Genomic DNA, 20471 nt, shown 5'->3' on the forward strand with positions numbered 1-20471 from the left:
TTCGGAGGAATCCTAAGCCACCGGAGAGATTAGTACATGCCTGAACTCCCAAAGCGAGCCAGGCCCAAGTTCTTACACTCAGGGCTCCTGCTGTCAATGTAAATCAAGCACATAGCTTCCAGGTCCTTAAACATTCTATGACAGTTAGGAGGCCATTCTGCCCACAGCACATGGGAGCTTGTGGTGAGTTACCCATGATACAATCCAGTCGGTAAAGATGCATCTCTGAGACACCCAGGATGTTTCGCGCAATTATTGGCGGCTACGTTCATTCTCAAAAAAGGAAGAAGAGGTGGGGAGGGGAAGGGAGAGGGGATGAGGGAGGGAGAAAAGGAGAGGAGACAAGAGGAGCGAGGGAGGAGGGGAAAGAGGAGGCACTGTCGAATATTTGGTCGGGATGTCATTATCACAACATTATCTTCACCTGGTGCTTACATTCAGTTCATCAAACGGCGTCACATAACTCAAAAGCAAAACCGAGATCCCCACTGTTTATGGTCTGTAAAGAAGAGAGAAGAGATTTGGTCTTCCTTTTAATGTCTTCCCCTCTTAATAGGAAACTTCACTTTATTTCTTCTTGATTTTCCCAGATGTATCATAGGTCGAGGCCTCTACGAGCTTATAGGGTGCCCAACTGCAAATCAGTCAATGGTGCCCTTTTAGCCCCCATACGGGTTAGAAGATGGTACCCCTTGTGTCTCTGTACAATTTGGCTAGCTGAAGGTGCCTGTGTTGGGGAGGACTGGCGGGGGGGGGGGGGCGGGTGGGAGTCACCCTTTCACCTGGCAGATCCAGTTGCGTCCAAGGATACACATGTTGGTGAGCAGAGCCAAGATGGAGTCTCACCCCAACTCACGTCTTTTGCCAGGCTGCCCAATAACACACGGAGGCCCTGACTTGGGTCTTGAGTACCTGCCCACAGACCAGATGACTCTAGCTCATTTCGCGCAGCAACTGGTAGGACGCCGACACAGAGCTTAGTGATAATATTTACGGTGCGGGAGGGGGTGGTCCCAACAAAACTTGACAGCCAGAGGCTCTTTGCTCATTATCACCTAAGGAGGGCTGCTTTTGAGAGCGACGAAGATGACACCGGTCAGGTGGGCCGCAGCGTTGGTAAGGTATAGGAGGGGGGTGACTTCACATTCCACGCAGATGTGCAGCTCAGAGAAAAAAACTGTTTTAAACGGCACGTGGAGGCGGCCCGCTGAAATGGACAACGGACGTCTGCTCCCTGCAAGGAATGCTGAGCCACCAAGAGGTCCACGCGGAAAGATGACTTTCCTCACAAGGTTTCTGAAGCCTTGGTTGAGGCGGGTAGAAGAGGTCAGGAGGGAGCTGATAAGCCAGAGGGCCCGGAATGAGGTTTCAGCCGTCCGAAGAGGAAAGAACAGAAGCCGGTAGTGGCCTGGAGGTGTGCAAGGCAGAGAAAATCTGCAGCTGCCTGGGAGCTGCCCGGCAGAGCCCAGCAACAGATGGGAAGGGGAGAAGAAAAGGTCACGGCAGAGCTGAGGATGACTGGAGTTCCCCGCCTGAGGAAAGGACCGATGGCTGTGTTCAGGTTGCCAAGACAACAAGCCTAAATGGCAGCCAGGGAGGCTAGAGCCTCTCTCTGGGACTCTCCCACTCTTGGTTATATGAAGTGCAGAACTGATCTTCCACTTAAAAGTACAGTATGGTGCGCTGTTATGTCAGGGGTGTTTATCAGCTGGAATGACTCGCCCCCAATTGTACCAGAATGCCGCAGGTTGCAATCATGCTTCACAAACACATGTTTTTCAACACCGTTAATGGAAACAAACATCTGCAACACCTAATCCGAGCCCATTCACGGGAAAGATAAATAAATAAAAATATCCTAACCTTTAGCATTATGCGTAATTTCTTTCAACACAGAGAACTTTACAGCAGAGATCTACCTTTTCAGTAGAGAATGCACTACATATTTTTCCCTGGAAACTAAAGATACTACATATACATTTGAAAACATATATTTCTTCAAAGTATTAATTTTTAAAGCGGCCAAAATTGCTAACAACCAGGGAAAGTACCGATTTATAAATTATATCCTCGGCATATAGTATACATTGTGAATTTGCATGCATATTAAATGCAAATAACCAGAAGAGCATAACATTAAGGCTTTAAATTTATATGTGCAAAAGACAGTAAATTCTAACATTAAAATTCTTCCAAGGAAATATTAACTCCCCAAGTCCCATGTGATTGTCACGCAGTCAGCAGAGCAGTTTCACTGCAGAGCTTGAGAAGTCAATAACCTGTAGCACTATGCCCACCCCACTCACCAGGCAGAGCAGACAGGATCATCTGGCATCATGTAGGACAGAATAAAGGTGCTCAGATGTTGCCCAGCTTTTCAAACAAAATTTTTAAAATAGTTCCACAGACAGAGGCACCACTAAAACGGCCACCACTGAATCACTAAGGGGATCTTTCTCCAGTGTAAAGATTTCAAATTGAAGAAGTGGGGCAAAATACAGCTGATTCTGCTCTTTCACTATAGTAAAAATAAGGAATTTGTCATGGTAACATTTTATGCATCCACTTGGTAGGCTATGGTGCCCAGTTATGTGGTCCAACACAAGTACAGATGTTGCTATAAAGGTATTTTGTAGCTGGGATTAATGTTATCCATCAATCAACTCTAGGGAAAGGAGATTACCCTGCATAATGGGAGTGGGCCTCATCTAATCAGGTGAAGGCTTTAGGAGCAAAAACGAAGGTTCCAGAAGGAATTCTACCTGAAGACCATAGCAGAGATTCTAAGTTTCCAGCTTGTCAACCTGGACAACTCCTGCCTGTTGTCCTGCCCTATGAGTTTTAGACTTGCCAGCTCCCACAATTACACGAGTCAATTTCTTAAAGTAAATCTCTTCATACATACTGTACTACAAACACACACATGTATTCATGCATATCTACTGATTCTGTTTCTCTGGAAAAGCCCAACTGATAGAAGATTCAAAAGGATTTCCAGTTTAGAGCTAACAAAGTATACAGTATTATAAGCCAACCTGGTGGGCAGGTGAGTGTTGGTTGATCTTCACTGCAATGGAAAAGTTAATGTATTCTCTTTAAACATTTTTTAATTGAGATATAATTGACATACGAGTTTCAAGTAAATGACATAAATCATTCAATATAGGTATATATCGTGAAATGATCACCATAATAAGCCTAGCTAATTACAATTTTTTTTCTTGAGAAGAGAACCTTTAAGATCTCCTTGCTTAGCAAGTTTCAAATATACAATACAGTATTGTCAACCACACTCACTATTCTTTTTTTTTTTAATGTTTTTATTTATTTTTGAAGGAGAGAGAGAGAGAGACAGAGCATGAGCAGGGGAGGAGCAGAGAGAGAGGGAGACACAGAATCAGAAGCAGGCTCCAGGCTCTGAGCTGTCAGCACAGAGCCCAATGCGGGGCTCGAACCCACAAACTGTGAGATCACGATCTGAGCCGAAGCCAGACGCTCAACCGACTGAGCCACCCAGGCGCCCCTACACTCACCATTGTATACATTACCTCCCCAGGACTTGTTTATTTTATAAATGGAAATTTGTACCTTTTGACCACCTTCACCCATCCTTTTAAATAGCTCCACCACTGTGGAGTGCAGGAATTTCTTGAAAATTTCCTGACATCCATTTAAAGAATTTTCATGGTTCAGTATAAGAATAAAGGTGAATTGTATTTGTAAAAGAGTAGGGGCTCATGAAAATCTCTCTGGCAGTTGAACATCTGCTCAGCTATGTCAGTTTGGAGGCTTGCCTTGCTATATTTTTATCAGGAATTCTCTGTGGATGCTCTGTCTTGGGGGAGGAAGCTGTCCCTTAATTTATGACCTAAGAACCCGATTCATACTGTCGGCTCTAATGAAGCAAATATCTATTTCAAGTTTAGATCAAACAATTTCACGGGTTTCCTGCCACCCTGACCAGTCTTTCTCTGGCTTCTTTTCTCCCTTGGCCTTCCCACAAAGCCGCTCACAGTGTTTGCCTCCAAGCCTCTGCTCTTCCCGTCTCCTCTCTGTGACATGGAATGCTTATCCACACAGCCACATCCAATTACTGTGTGTGCACAAAGATCCGCAGGGCTGTGTTCATTCCCTTCTCTGACCGCTAACCCTCATCACGCTCCTTTATTTACTGCTGCCTCTAGGATCTCCTGGGAGCTGGTGGAATGAGGGGAAGGGTCGGAGCACATCCAAATGAGAACTGATCAACTTAACAAATTCCTATCTTTTGCAATCCGTTTCATTTCCACTGTTCCATGACTTGCAAGCTCGGAAGAGAACTGACATGTTCAAGAAGGCATTTGGACATTTCTTCCAGATACCCTACCCTTTTTTTTTTCTCTTGGACCCACAAGGATGGGAGGAGTTCTTCAAGGCAGCAGCCCAGGCTTGACTGAAAATTATCTATAACTTCTCTTTCCCTTGTGTCTTCTCTATGGATCTTGTCACCAAGTCCAATCCCTTCCCCTTTTCCCTTCCCCAGCTGGGGACCTTCTCATCATGCACCAGCCTTCATACTCCTCTTCTGAGTTATTTCACAACCCACAGCAAGAATCATGTTCCCCAAATGTCATTTTGATCGTGTCACTTGTCACCAAGTGTTCCAAATGTTTCTTTTGAAATTAAATTTCAATCCCAGATTTAAAAGTCCACCAGCTGACTCCTTTCTTTCCCCAATTCTCCTCCTTCCCAGCCGTTCCCTGCTCCCTTGCCTTAGACCTGTCTGCTACAGCCTCTGCTCTCCAGAAAGTAGGGCCAACCCTTCTCTCCCAATATGCCTCCCTGTGACATGTTCCTGCTCTCCTTTGAATCTCCACTCAGAATAGATTCCTCTGCTCATTTTTCATGGGGCAAATTCACGAGCTGTTGGGTTTCCTTGATCCCACATACTAAATAACTAGTTCACCATGGTTTTCCAACACTTGATTCAGATCATAAGGCCTGGACCCACATCTAGCTCACACTCAGGAAATCCTGGGGCAAAAAGTTGCCAGCTACCTGAGTAATCACTCTCTTGACTTCATCCAAAAGCACCCCTATTTTTACCACTCTCATAATGAAGTCTCAAATGAGAAACCTCCCCCCAATGTAACCTTTCCTCTTGGCAAACTCTCTTAAACATATAAACCTACCTACACAAGTATTATTAGGCATGTATATCAGAATACATTTCCCATTGTGATTTATGCAATGTTACATATGGGTATGGATATATTTTTGGAAAATTGTTTTTTAAAATATTTAATAGCCATTAAATGGGTAAAATAACACTCTGCTCCTTATGGAACAGTGAGAAGTCATTCTAGCACTTTTTGCAAGTATTTGCAATTGTAATCAGTAATGTGGGCAGAAAGAATGCCAATGTTTTTCAATCATCACTGGTAAAAATGTAAATTTCTAAAAAATTAAGACTCTAAAGTTCACCTGAATTAATCTACTGCTAATGCAAGCTGGGACTATTTCCTAGGATTTTGAGTGGCTTAACATCATCAAGACATGTCACAAGCTTCATCCCAATTATTCAGCTCACACCATGCATTATTCTGAACCTCTCAGAAGATGAAACAGAGAGAGGCAATGAGAGTGTCTGAAGAACAAAAGGAAAAATGAAGCACAGAGACCTCAGGCTAAAAGTATAAAACCCTTGAGAGGGTTTTAAGGACATATTAGATGTCTAAAAAATGAGGGTAAATCAGCAGGCCCATTAACTGAGCAGCGAATTAAAGGGCCATTGTTTCCAATTTCAGCCTTGAATATGGAGGGCACCAAATGGACCACACTCTCCGTCCCCTCTGCATTAGGAAGGGGAGCTCTCCACTATGTATTCTCAAGTGCCTTTCTTCTTTTCCAGCTAATTTAGTGAAAGAGTGGCTGTCCATTTCCTAACTCTTCCCCTAAAACATTTGTGCTAACTTCCCCAGGAGCATGTTAAAGGGACAGCAGGAAAACAATTAACTGAAGATTCAAAACACAAGCTATATTCCCCATTAATTTCAACTTCTTTTTTTTCTTTTATTAATAACATGAAGTTTGCTGTCTTCAGATGTACTGTTTTTTCCCTTATCTTAATGGTATAGACAAAATGGTCTATACACGCAGCATACAGACAACCCGCAAACTGAGTAGCTTCTGAGTTTAAAAGCATACCATATTCCACAGCTGTATACATTTCATCATCTCATCTCAAGAAAACAGAGTTGAAAGCAGTTCTCCTCAGTGCCTCAATAAGACAAAAGGTCTGGGGGCGCCTGGGTGGCTCAGTCAGTTGGGTGTCCGACTTCAGCTCGGGTCATGATCTAACAGTTTGTGAGTTCGAGCCCCGCATTGGGCTCTGTGCTGACAGCTCAGAGCCTGGAGCCTGCTTCGAATTCTGTGTCTCCCTCTCTCTCTGCTCCTCCCCCACTCATGCTCTGTCTCTCTCTCCTTCAAAAAAAAAAAAAAAAAAAAGACAAAAGGTCTGGAAGTTCTAATAGGAATACGTGAGAGATTTTTCTTTTTAAGGTAGTTTGTACCAATTTATTCATAACAGTTTCAACTGTAAGCACCTCCTAGGTGCTTTCAGCTCTCTAAGTAATTATTGTGGACTCTGCTTCCACATCCGGAAGTCAGTGCTTTCCAACCGGTAGCAGGTTTTGACATTCTGCTCTGCTACGAGCGGGTTCCATGTTTGTCACGAGGTACTGACATACCTCAGCCCCAGGGCACCAGGTGGGGTCTGGGTAACTGGCACCCGGGGACAGATGACCACTGGCCACCAGCTTTGCCAGAGTCCAAAGGCACAGTGCTCCCTGCTCAACTGAGAGAGACATTAAACATGCCCGTGGATCCCCGCTTCAACAGGCTGCTGCAAGAGGCACCCCTCCCCTTTGTGGAGAAGTGGCCCTTGAAGATGCTGAAAGAGTTTGGGAAGGGGACCTGGTGGGCAAAGCTACAGCTGGCAGCTCTCCAAATTCTCTCCTAAAGGGTTTCAGCTGCTTCTTTCCATGTGGGGCTAATGTGCACTTTCGTTGGCAACCAAGCTACCTATGGGATGTCTACTGTAACAATAAACACATATTTTACCACGTACAGCTTCATCATTTTTGCTCTCTTCAGGTGGGGAATGTCAGAGTGTTGCACTTCTGTAGTTAAAAAAAAAAAAAAGGATTGAAGCTATTGACTTTTAAAAATTTTTAACTTAGTAAAATTCACAATAGTGGTGAAGTGGTTTGAAATTTTCTAAATCACTACTTGTACAGTATTTGATAGAGACTAACAAGAATTTAGAGAATCATTGAAATCTTGATAAAGAAGTGCATTTAGCTTTCCCAGGCATATAATAAAAGCAATATTTAAAAAGTAACGGTCATGAAAGCAAGCTCGGGTTTCTCATTAGAAAATCTGAAAAGGTTCTATTTGGAAGTTTCTTATCCATGCAGTGTTCTCCAAATGGATGTCCTGAGCTTGCGGCATTATTAAGTAATCAGTTTCTGTGTGTGCTATAATGAGGCAAAATTGACAACTGATTTATTTTATTTTTTTTTTAATTTTTTTTAACGTTTATTTATTTTTGACACAGAGAGAGACAGAGCATGAACGGGGGAGGGTCAGAGAGAGGGAGACACAGAATCTGAAACAGGCTCCAAGCTCTGAGCTGTCAGCACAGAGCCCGACGCGGGGCTCGAACTCACGGACCGCGAGATCATGACCTGAGCCGAAGTCGGCCGCTTAACCGACTGAGCCACCCAGGTGCCCCAACAACTGATTTAAATAACATGCTTATGGTACCACTTCTTGGTTTTCCCATTTTAGGCACTACCCGTCGGTTTACCAGGGAGGAAGATAAGGGTAAGTGTTCTTTCACACACATATACATGCCCCATGTTCCCATCCTCTCAGATTTCTACCACAATTTTGATTAGCTTGAATATCAATTTTTATATCATTATTGCCATGGAGACGCTATTAGTAATTGAATTGTGTAACATGCCGTGATAACATTTCCTTTTCTACTTAATTTTTGTCTTTCCTGGAGTTAATCGCTGTTACATTTAATTTGGGTTAGTTTCCTATATACTTATCATGAGGTTCTCCCCAACTCCTCCCCTAGACTTCCAACTCTCCTCTCCACACACACACAGCGGGTGTCTTATCGGTTTCTCCATCTTGAAGAAGTCTCTCCTGAACCCCTCTACCTATCCCAAAATTACATTAGAGGATCACTAGTCCTGCCACACTCCTGGCTCTTGTGTTGGTCCTGTCTCTGGGATCCTGGGTGTTTTTATGGGCTTACCCTGTCATTTATTAGAGCGTACCATAATTTTGCAAAGTTTCACGAGAATGTATTGGTAATATTTTACTTGGAAACTTCTATCTTTGATTGTGAGGGAAAAAAATTGTGAGAGAGACAGAGAATGCACGTTGGGGAGGAGCAGAAGGAGAGGGAGAGAGAGTCTTAAGTAGGCTCCGTGCTGAGCACAAACCCAATGTGGGACTCGACCTCACTACCATGGAATCGTGATTTGAGCCGAAATCAAGTCAGATGCTTAACCTTCTGAGCCACCCAGGTGCCCTGGTTGTGGGAAATTTTGTTAAATTATTTCTTTGATGGTTTTCTGTCCTCTGTTTTCTATACTCTCTCAATCTTGGGTTACTATTTTTAGCCACCGGACTTCATGAAGCAATCCTATACATTTTCTATCTTTTTGTATTATTTTCTATTCTTATTACTCCACATCCTAGAATTTGCTTACCTTGGTCTTCTAACCCTTATAAATGCTATTCTCTTTCGTGGCTTCAATACCACACTTTATCTCTCTGTAGATACAGATGATTTCTTTTTTAAGATTTCTTCTTCCTGAAAAGGTTCTGTTTTCTCCAAGATGCTTTTTTTAATGTTTGCACGTTTTCGTTCCTATCTCTTATAATACTTTTCTTAAATATCTGACGATCCTTGGCTGTGTGCTGATATTTAGAAGTGGGGAACTAGAAAGCCAACAGTAAGGTTGGAGAGGATGGGTTGTTGATTCGGGATTTATTTTAGGATTGTTCTAGTTAGGCCTCTTCTTCAGGGGAACGCTTGATATCAGTATCCTTGAGTTTTATTTTTAGGTCACGACACCAAGGAAGTCTCTTGGAGCCTCCTTCAGGTAGGGTATCATCCTGCCTGCTCTCAGGTTAAGGGGCATAAGAGGGTAGCTGCTGTGGTTCTCAGGATTTGGCAAGTCAATGCAATTTCCCTGATTTCAAGACTATATAATACCACTTTTAACTTTCCCTGATATCTGCTAACCCAGAAACCTATTTTATCGTTTCTACATTAAAAAAAAATCTCCATCGCTCTGTTGGGGGGGAAGAGGGGCAGTTATCTACATGTATACAGTTTGAGAGCAGATCTAAACTTTCAGCCGAACACTCCTAAGGTTAACCCTTTCTTCACTCCCATTTCCAGAGGGTTCTTGTTGCTCAAAATTCCTGAGCTTTTGCAGGTTTCATTGGTGTAAACTGGGCTTCTTCTTCCTTTCTCCCCTGCCAGATTAAAATTCTGCTTTCTCAGGCCTGCTCTATATGCTAACATTCATCCATCTGTATCCCAGATTCCCAAATGCTGTGGCTGTTAACCTCATTTCTTTGTTCTTATGGGTGTGTGCCTTAAAAAAAAAAATCCCTTAAAAGTCATTTTAATGGAGTTGCAGGAAGGGCCAGGAACTAAAACAGGTACTCATCTTTAACCTGAAAACTGTCAGCCACTCCTCATTTTTTCACGCTGAAACGGGCATTACTCAATTTTTCTTTTTTTTTTTTTTAATTTTTTTTTCAACGTTTTTTATTTATTTTTGGGACAGAGAGAGACGGAGCATGAACGGGTGAGGGGCAGAGAGAGAGGGAGACACAGAATCGGAAACAGGCTCCAGGCTCCGAGCCATCAGCCCAGAGCCTGACGCGGGGCTCGAACTCACGGACCGCGAGATCGTGACCTGGCTGAAGTCGGACGCTTAACCGACTGCGCCACCCAGGCGCCCCGACTCAATTTTTCTTCACCGTTAAGACAGTAAGGTTCGATGTTCAGGAGGAACAGGAGGTAGGAAAAATAGCAACTGGGGTGTAGGTGGAACTGAATTTGATAATTGCCTGCTCTTATCAACTAATGCTTCTCACTGTTCTAACAATGTGTTGGGCCCTGTATGTATTGGGCATAAAAGCATGCCCCTATTTCAGAACACCTGTAAAAATTCTCAAAAACGTGAACTACTGAAGAGATCCTGGAATCGATAATTGGCCAAAAAGAGAGTATTCAGAGGGAAAAAAACTGCCAGGCAAGAGAGTCGAATAGCAAGTGTCACGCCCAATGGAGGAAAAAGGGCTAAGACACAGCTTTGAAAAATAAACGTTAAAAACATTTCTTCTGTGGAGTTTGCATAATGTGTATTAAATATAAAGTGATCAATTGATTGAACAGTGAGATTTATGTTTGCAGACTAAGGCTGCTGGCATAAGGGAAAAAAGAAGCTCTTCTGCTTACAATACAGCGGCTTTAAGTCTTTTTTTCTCTGTCACCATAGTGGCTCATAAAGATTTGAAATAATTTTTTTTTTTTTAAGTACCGGTTTAGTGCACTGCATACTTGTAAAAAGAGATATAGTAAAACATTGTACTTTTTTTCAGTGACCTACTGGTTTTGAAGTTACAGACTTACACAGATTGAAAACACCATTATTACTGAAATAACTGCAGGTAAAATAACTTCGTGGCCGTGCGCCTGCAACTCTGTGGTCTCTAATGCCATTTATCCCACTGAAATCATTGTCTTCATAACAGGTTTTGGTAATCCACAGTTTGAAGGAATATAACTATTGCCTGAGGCAGAACTGACTCTTAATTGGATGTATATAGCTATGAGAGGAAGGACTCCAAGGAGAATACTGCCCATGTTCGAAAATGAAAACAAAACTGTCCTCCCCGTCGGATCCGGGTAGGAGGTGGTGGGAAGGCAAGTGTGGATGAGAGGTGCTGAAGTCTGAGTGAGGAATGAACTCGGAGACACTGAACAGGGAGTAACTTCATCAAAATGATGTGTGAAAAAAATGTAAACTGCCAGGGCACGATGGGGCAGAAAGTCTAGCCACAGAAAATAACTCGGACCCTAAGACATGCAGAGATCCCCGATTAAATGAAGCTGGCCTGGACGGCTTGGCAGTAGAAATGTGAGAGAACTCACTTCCGAGATCCTAGGAAACTGAGGAATCCAAATTTACGGTACCACGGATAGTCAAGCCAAAGGAACGACGGACTGAATTACTACTGACAAAAGGGCTTACGCTGAAGTTATTTGTAAACTAAATCCATGGTACCCGTTGGTTTTTAATTCAAGAAACATTTACTGAGTATCTACTATGTGCAAGGCATGTAGTCTTTTCCCGTCATGTGTCTCATTATCTTATAAGCCAAATGTAAAAAAAATCCAATTAATCGATTTCGCAGACTGATTGATGTTCTTCTGTAAGAACAACAGATTGATTTTTTTATAGACACCAATACTAACTCTTCCATTATGTCCTTCTCTTTCTGTGCACATGGTCCAATCGACTTTAGGGCCAACTCAATACAAAGAGCACAAGAAAGGCATTAAGAGAACAAGGTCCATTAGGCCCAATATTGCCTCAATTACCTTAATTCCATTATTCCTGTTCATATTACTTCTTTAATCAATATCTCCTTTCAGTTATTCATGTTTACCCTTTTCAAAATCACAAGTAATAGGATTATGGTCTTTTGAGCTCAGTGGCAACAGACATTCATAAATATATTTCTGAATTTGTGATTGTCTCCAGATCTGCAACTGAGGAGTCTTAAATTGAATCAGGTCTTCCAGAGGCCATCTCATATAAAGATGCAGAGCATCTTAATGTAATATAGGTGCTTTTACCTGTTAGGTCATTTGTCATTCACTGTCAAGACCACTCACATATGGCTTAACGGCTTTCTAAGTTTCTTCTTCCCGTGTCTAAGCCCTAGTCTCCAGAATGTGTTTCTTTTCTATACATATTCTGCTTTTTGTTGAATGGAATCCTTCTGCCTTCCACCAACAATTATTCTGCCCTGCAAGAGTTTCATCTGGACATTACATTAACCACTGCCTCTTTCATATGACAATTAATCAATCCCTCAGTTCCACCTCTGTAAGAGCCTTACAGATTAAAGGAACTCTGTTTCTCTCTATTCTTTTAACAAACATCAGTGCGATGCCTGCTCTATGCAAGAAGTTGCTCTTTTGGCATAGACAGGGTATGTAATAGGCAGGTGGCCCTTCCCTGCGCCACGCAATGGTTCTCTGAAAGTATTATAAGTAACATGGGGGATATAAAGAAGCATATGAAATTGTGATGGGAAGAGTCCCTCAAAAGTTCCCCCGGAGTTCAGAGGGGGTAAAATTGCATATGAGTGGAAGAAAATTTTCATACAAAGGATATGAATTTGAGTGGGACTGTGGAGTATGGGTGGATTTTGAAAAGGGAAGCTTGGAAGAAAAAGGGACAAACTGTGTGCAAAGCAAGGCAGCAAATCTAGCTGGGGTCAAGGACTTTCAGAGTAAATAAAAGAGAGAAATGGCTGAGATCCTCAAATGACCAGTTAGGAAGGCTGGGCTTCCCTTGGGAAGCAAGGAGACCAGGCAGGCGCTGGGCAGGAGATAAGCACTTCTTAACACGAGGTCAGCCTCATCACCATGTGCACAATGAACTGAAGGCAACTGCAACTTGTAGACGTGAGACAGGAAGGCAGGCTCGGCAACACGTTAAGGGGACCTTCTAGGTGTGATTCCTGCCTCCCTGTCTAGCCTCGCATCCTCTGTCCCACCTCATGCTCCATCGACACCCAAATGGCAAGGAGCACACACTCCGCCCAGCACAGCTCTCTGCGAAGCCACCCGCCCTCTGTCTCCTTTGAAACGCTTTCTCTCCACCACACTAGTCCATCTGGCAATGTTCTACTCGTTCCAATCTCCACCCGAAGGCCGATTTCTCTATAGAGCATTTCTGGACTGGCCCAAGCCAAATCAGTTGCTCCTCTTTCCCATGTGCAAGCTATACTTACCATGGAGCCCCATCAGAGCAACGACTTTTGCAGGATAATCTCCTAATTATAATACCCTTGATGCTATCGCCAGAGTAATTTTTGGCACACATACAAAGGACAACGAATGAATGAATGAATGAATGAATGAATGGCGGTATGAACAAAATGAAAGAAACAAACAAAATGAAAGAAAAGCCTGGAAAGGGATGTCCATAGACATAAAGGAAAAGGAAAGTAAAAATATGAAAGAATTCTAGAAACCTGACAGAGTTTAGTGATGACTAAATGTAGGGTGAGCAAAATAAGGAGGAGGACACCAAGCTTCCGAGTTCTCTGCCAGGAGCACAATGCCCTTCTTCATTGCTTACACTTTATCAGCTTAAAAACACTGAACATAAACTCATGGGTTTAAAAGAAACAAAGAAGGAACCATCAGGAGAGAGAGGCAGAGAAGAACCCAGACAGAACAAACACTAAGATTCCTATTTTAAATTACTCACGTGCAAACATTTTCTGTGGAAGTTTGATAGAGTCTTGATTCAAAGTATAATTTCTTTAATTAGAATATTTCCCATGTATCATAAATAACACTCTAATCTCAGAGGTATAAAAAAAACCTACCACGTTAATTATCAACTAAAAGGACGTGAAAATTATTTTCCCTTTTTTGAAAATCAGAGTTTAACAATGAATATATTTTTACCAATTCCATAAAACTATTACATGTGAATTTTCAAAAATCTAAGATTAGTGAAAGTGGAGAACGCAAAATGGAAGTGGGGAAAAGACTCAGCAACGATAAATTCATTTTTAGTTTTCAACGCACTTAAGGTTTTATTTCTCATTTATTTTCTCTTTAATAGTAGAGAAGTATTAGGCACACATAAAATGACCTAACTATTAAAATAGGATTTATTAGAATGTTCTAACTGTAGTAGTGCATACTTTAGAGTACACAGCAAGATATTTAAGGACAGTTTAATGACCAAAATGCAATTGCTCACTGAACTCTACACGTAATTGCCAAAGTGATGTGGGGAACAGAGGCAAAAGAAAAAAAAGTGAAATTTCCTTACAACTTACATTGACAAGTCCTTGAGACAGGCAGAGTGACCTTCCTCTAGGACCTCAACTGCCTTGCTATTAATACTTTGCTAAGGGCAAAAGGCAAATTTAGCTTAAACATAATCACAACCTCCAGGATCCTATAAGTCTTCTTTAACATGTAAAAATTCCTTTGGAAAGTTCCTTTATCTCTACCCCCCAAGATATATGTTAGCAATCATCCTCCAAGAGTATGGCCCCCTGATATACATCTGAAGGGTCTCATGACTACGGTTTTATTAGACAGTAATAAATGACCTTTTCCTAACAATAGCTAGCCCCCTCGAGGTCCTGGAAACTTTGCTCCCAAATTTCCTTAGAGACTTACGCTATCCCTAACCCCCTCCCAACTTCAAAGTATATAATCAGCCACTCCTCACAACCCCAGTACAGCTAGCTCTCTTTGCCCGTGGGCCAACCACCTTTTGCACCAAAGACATCTCAAGAATTCTTTCCTGACCATTTGCTCTGAACCCCACCATTTCCACATCAAAAGGGCGACTCCATCATCACTCTGAATCGATCGCTGTGTAACAATATAAATTGGTTGTTTTAATTTTTTAGTGAGCTCTACGCCCAACGTGGGGCTCAAACTCAGGACTGCGAGATCAAGAGTCGCACGCTCTACCAACTGAGCCTGCCAGTTGTCTTCATTTTAACGAAGCCCTGTAGACACTCTCATGGTAAGTGATAGAAGGCCTCTAATCAAAGGTAGTAGGCTCCTGAACAAAATGGAAAAGCCAGGTAAGCAGTGCAGGCGCCAGGATGAAGTTATACATCCGTATACAGCATCGGGTAGAACCATGCCTGCATGGATCACACACTCCATAAATATTTGTCATTTGATTTACCAATTTTCTTCGGACTAATGTCGGTGTGAAAAATGGTAAAATGAATGTTTATTTTCCTTTTCGTTTTCTACTGCCTGTCATCAACTTATAAATCCATGCTGTCTAGGCCAATGCTACCACTCAGACTGCGGCCCCACCCCCAGGAACATCAAAGCATCCAAAGGATTGAGAAGATTGTAAGTAAATTATTCCAGCCCACCTGCTGTGCAGTCCTCAGGGAAGGCCAGGGCCTGAGGCACTCAGTCATTCCTAGACCTTGGCCTGCCAACAAGTAACACTACCCCAGGGGCTGACATCAATTCTCAGGCTCCTACACATGCTTACTTCACCCCCAGGTGGAAATCCCTCAGTGGCCTTTGGCTTCTCTCCGCAGGAGGCTTCCTTCGGGTATAAAAAGTAATCCTTTCCTGGAAGTAAGGTAGACATGGCCAGAAAGCTCTTCCCTTTCCTTACAGGAAAAAGGGGCTTTCTAAAGAAACAGCTCTAAAGAACGCGTCATTTAAGTGATACCTGGAGACCAGGATCCTCATATTTGATCCACACTCAAATCCAAACACTCAAAAGATAACTTTTAATACTTTTGAGCTAAGGAAGCATACAGGGGGCAGCTGACACAACAAGAGCAGATGTGTCTTAGCATAGCCTTTATGGATTAGCGCTAGGGAACACAACGTTACGTTTAATAAGCGCCAGGCAACGCGACTGGGAAGGAAGAAGAGCCCGACTAAGTATGATTTAAACGGTATTGAATTAGCGGGAAGGATATCTCCACGTGCTGACAGAGGCAGCATGTAAATTGGCAGTTTGGCCTGAAATGACAAAGCTTACACCGAGGGCTCTATTTTGTAAGAACTGTATTTGCTCTCACTTTTAAAGGAAAAACCTCAGCACATCCGTGATGTCGCTTAACTTGGAATGTCCTGAAAGCAAGCACGCACTGAGGCCAAGGGTCAGCATAATGCCCATCCACCTCTGATCCTTGCGCTTTATTTCTTAACTTAAATTTGACCAGGGCCTTTATGGTCTTTGTCCTTCACTCATCCAACCAATACTAAGCAACAGGCAGTGTGCTAGTTTCTTGAAGGGATACCAAAACGAATGGAGTCTCCATCCCTTTGACAATGTGATGGGTTTTGAATGTGTACTCCAAAGTGCTATTGAAGTCCTTATCTCTCATGCACATAAACGTGACCTGATTTAGAAGTAGAGCCTCTAGAGATGGTCAGGTTATGATGAAGTCATTAAAGCAGGCCCTCATCCAGTATGAAAGGTATCCTTCTAAAAAGGGGAAATTTGAACAAGGGATAGACACATGTAGAAGGAAGGCAATGTGAACACACAGGGAGAAGGATGGCCACCTATACACCAGAAACACTTGAGGTTACCAGAAGCTAGGAGACAGGCATGGAAGACATTCTCCGTCACAGCTCTTAGAAGAAACCAACCTCACCGAGACCTTGATTTCACGCTTCTGGCCTCCAGAACTGTAAGAGTGTAAGTGTGTGTTGTTTAGGCCACATAGTTTATTAGCTACTTTGTTAGTTTCCACCAGAGGTAACTAATATAACTTGGGTCACAAAAGAAGGGAGGCCAATGAAAAAATTGCCAGTCAACAGAACTCTCCATGTGGGTCTTTCTACAGATGCTTTGACTCAGTTACAGGGGCAAGTGCAGTCACCAGACCAAAGATCACCACCTTCCACAGCAGTTCCATAACGGCCGTCAAAGCAAAAGATGATTTATATCCTATATAAAGGCTGACCCAATGGGAACTCTTTAATCCTCTAAAAAGATGATTAGAAAGAAACAGAAGCAATAAAGGTTAATGGAAAATTAATCTTGGTGACCTATTTGGGCAAATCAAAGTTGTCAGACATGCATTTATTTAAAAGGAAGATGCAAAGCATATTTAGAACAGCAACTCCAGATAAGGGGACAGAGATAAGACTTTAATTAGAAGAGTTTCAATATTCACATATTTACATACATGTTGAAAAGATGAAAGCCTTCTGATAGGGTAATAAAGATGAACAATAGTATGATGAACAATAATTCTATGTTGATGAATAATTCTAGTAAGATGAACAATAATTCTATGTTGACTCTGTAAAAAATGGAAGGAGATTTCCCGTGACTAGTCCTGTTTCCCCACAGGCTGTTTACAGAGGCCCTGTTGTAGGTACTTTGTAGATGTTCCCCCAATTCATGTTAGTTCACTGAGCTCACCCAGGACAGGCCCTCTGCACCCCAGGCAGACGTGAGTAAAACACACGTAAGAGAATGACGTCAATGGTATAATTAAGCTGAATCACCTCTCCTACAGTGACAAACAACCTGTCCTTAGTCCTACTTGTTGCTCCCTGGCCACACCGTCCCTTTACCTGAGCATGGTGAGCTCTCTCTCCTCCATGTCTTAGAGATATGATATCATGCTGGCTGCAAAGGACCTGTAAAATAAAGGCCACCTTGTTAGAAGAAACTCTAAACATCAAATTCAGAGAGCTGTTTGAACACATGTAAGCAGATGCAAGGTTTCACTTGCAAAGTTCAAGCTGAACACTGCCCTTTTGCATTTCTAGCCATTCCAACTGACTGCCCTTGGAGAAGGTCTCTGCATGGTGCTAACCTGGTAACGATCAATAAATGTGAAGGTCTTAACAGAAACACAGCCTATGAACTGTCAATCTTCCAGAGAATATTTCTGCTCTGAAAGTGGTCCTTGTTGCCAAAGTAGCTGCATCAGGGCCAATGCTAGAGCCAGGGCCTCCCAAATCTAAGAAAGCCTAAATGAATAAAGCTGTATGTTAGTTAAGGGAACTATCATTCAAAACCGGTTTGGGTGGCTGATCAGTATAAGATTACTATTTTTTAAGTGTGGGAAAGACCTCTTACAAATTTCTAAGATAAAATAACAAATACTTTTAAGTTGTCTCTAAGAAAATCTGTTGTTGTAAAAACTATAAAAATGCATCTAGATCTTTTCATAGAATAAATCCCAACTTTAATTTCTAGAAAGTATTTTGAAGTCCTCTTACTCAAGTCAGATCCATAGAGCAGCAACCTCAGCATCACACAAGAGCCTGAAATGCTGTCCCTGAGAACCCACTTGAAACCTACTGGAATAAAATCTGCATTTTAACAAGAACCTCAGCTGATTCCCATGCACATTAAAGTCTGAGAAGCATGGTTCTAAAGTACATCTGGCCTATGATTACTAGAATCACAAGAAGGAAGTTGCCTGAAACTTCAAGACTGTCCTCCGGTGTCCAGGAGTTAATGAAATCACAATCCCTTTACTATAGTTGCGAGAATCTGGGGACTTACTAAACTCCCCAGAAACCCCCTCCTGCTGCCTAAATCACCTTTTCTTTTCCAGAACACGCAGGCTGATTGTAAACTGGTACCTAAAAGCATAGCATAATTCTAGAAGGATTTTGCTTTATACTCAAAAGATCAGCATCATAGGCCATGCATTCATTCTATAACCAGTTAGTGAATATCTACTTAGGTAATTCACAATAACTCACATTGTGCAAAGAGCCCAAAGTCTAGTAGAAGGATAGAGATTACAACACAGAGTTATAGGTCTAACAGGGAAAGGTCAGCACAGGAAAGCAGGGTACGGAGTTGGGCACTGGTATACACTTGGAAAGCACCTGACCCAGATCTGGAAAATCAAAGCAGTTTCCTGTGCTGAGCTTTGAAAAACAAACAAGCAAGCAAACAAAGATGAACATTTTTTCAAGAAGCAGCCCACCTGTAGGCATAGCGAGTGTGGTGTTAGGTTAGGGCAAGTCCCTATACCAGCAATGAAAAAGTCAACTACCTTACTTAAAAAAAATTGACGCTGATTTTATAGCTTTTGTTCAACTACTTTGAATATTTGTATGCATGAGCTATAAATGTGGCAGCCTTAGGAATATTTTTTCCCTTTCAACTCTCCTACCTGCAGACAAGGAGGAATGGCAAACATCAAATACAAGAAGCACTAACGCAGAAGTCTGCGGAACACTGCAAGGGGGCAGGGATAACAGAGCAGTGCCTCCACATTTGCTATTTGACCACAGAGAGTGTCAATGAAACCGCAACCAGCAATTTGGGGACCATAAAGAGAATTGCATTAAACTGAATACAAAAGTCAGTAAAATGTCTTAGGTGAGGGACACTGGCTATTTGGCAGGTGCACTGCTGGCAGCAATCGAGGGTCTCCGTGTGACCACCGTGTGCACACCCCTCTCTTTGCCTGTCTCTTCTCCCTGCATTTAAATAGTTCTTATCCTGTCCCCTTCCCTCTCACTTACTCTTGTGATTTCTCTCATTCATTTTCCTTCTCCCTTAGTACCTCTAGGAGCCCACTGGTCTCTAATTCAACTCTCATCTTTTTCCTTTCAATCTGCCGGCTTTTTCACACCCTTATTTTGTGAGAAGGAGATAAGGGGCAGGAGCAAGAACAACAGAACATCTTTCTTCTCTCTTCCCTTGATCTCTCTTCCCTTTGCTCCACTAATATCCCCACACTTCTATTTCCCTCCTCTCTCTTTCCTCTCCTAGAGTCAACCTCTGTTATCAGTCTGTGGCCAATTCTCCCAAGCATACACCTTAGAAATGACAGAATTGTTGGCTGCCTCTACTGTTCCCCTGCTATACTTAGAGTTTCCAGATTCTCCTAACATGCCAGGTGAACAGTTGAGAAGAAAAAAATACTTTAAAAACATAGTAATCTAGCATTTTCTTAGGTTTTAAAATGTAGAACAATTCTGGATTATTCTACTGCTGTGCTGAATGGGTACAAAGATATCAACCACACTAGGCAAAAGGGTTTCATTCTATCCTGGTTTTCCTTAAGTGCATTCCTTCCAACCCCCCATAAATCCAACCTTTTCATTAGTCTTCTCCTTGTGCAGATGCCCTAAAGCCTCCTGGAATGACTGAAATGTGCCTCATTACCAGCCCAAGGAAGATGAATGACACAGGTCAGAGTTAACTGAGTGCTATTTGACAAAGACACAATGCAGCACGCAACAAGGCTCATTTAACACCCCATCGGGAAGCCTTACAAGTTACAGCTTAATAAATATATGAAGACTGTTGTAATATAGAAAATGTCTGGTACCACTTCCCACATGAAACGCACTTACAGAGAATGCCACAGAGTAGGCTGTTGATATGGCAATTGCACACATACTCTTTGATTTGCAGAAAAGCAATTTAGTTTTCTTTGGGCATTGCACTCTATTTTCAACCCCTGTGAACTATCAGCAAAACTTTGTAGACAAATCCCAGTCTTTTATCCCATTCCCTAGATGTAGCATATGCCCCTCACATATAGTATATGCTCTCAAAATATTTGATGGATGAATGAGTAAATTAATCAAACAACCAACTGACCAATCAATATAAGCCTAAGACACAACAGAACTAAGT

At 42.3% G+C, this 20471-nt stretch overlaps 1 protein-coding gene and 1 long non-coding RNA gene across 12 annotated transcripts in view; one reads left to right on the forward strand and one right to left on the reverse strand.

The window, feature by feature from the left end:
• ENOX1 (ecto-NOX disulfide-thiol exchanger 1) overlaps positions 1–20471 on the reverse strand; it is a 572287-nt gene that overhangs the window by 440546 nt on the left and 111270 nt on the right. For 10 of the 11 annotated variants that reach the window (XM_053899210.1, XM_019447475.2, XM_019447469.2 and 7 more), the window contains exon 3: positions 17429–17494. The gene's annotated coding sequence lies outside the window, so the exon portion shown is untranslated. Of the gene's footprint in view, positions 1–17428; positions 17495–20471 lie in introns of those variants that run through there. The other variant, XM_053899212.1, reaches the window with a different exon arrangement.
• On the forward strand, positions 151–20098 carry LOC109265894 (uncharacterized). The gene is made up of 5 exons (XR_002079398.2): positions 151–183; positions 7831–7866; positions 14761–14879; positions 15154–15223; positions 19952–20098. It is a non-coding gene; the product is annotated as an uncharacterized LOC109265894 (long non-coding RNA).

The sequence above is a fragment of the Panthera pardus genome, unplaced genomic scaffold, assembly GCF_024362965.1.
Source record: "Panthera pardus isolate Hobbes unplaced genomic scaffold, ASM2436296v1 HiC_scaffold_1, whole genome shotgun sequence".
Lineage (NCBI taxonomy): Eukaryota > Metazoa > Chordata > Mammalia > Carnivora > Felidae > Panthera > Panthera pardus.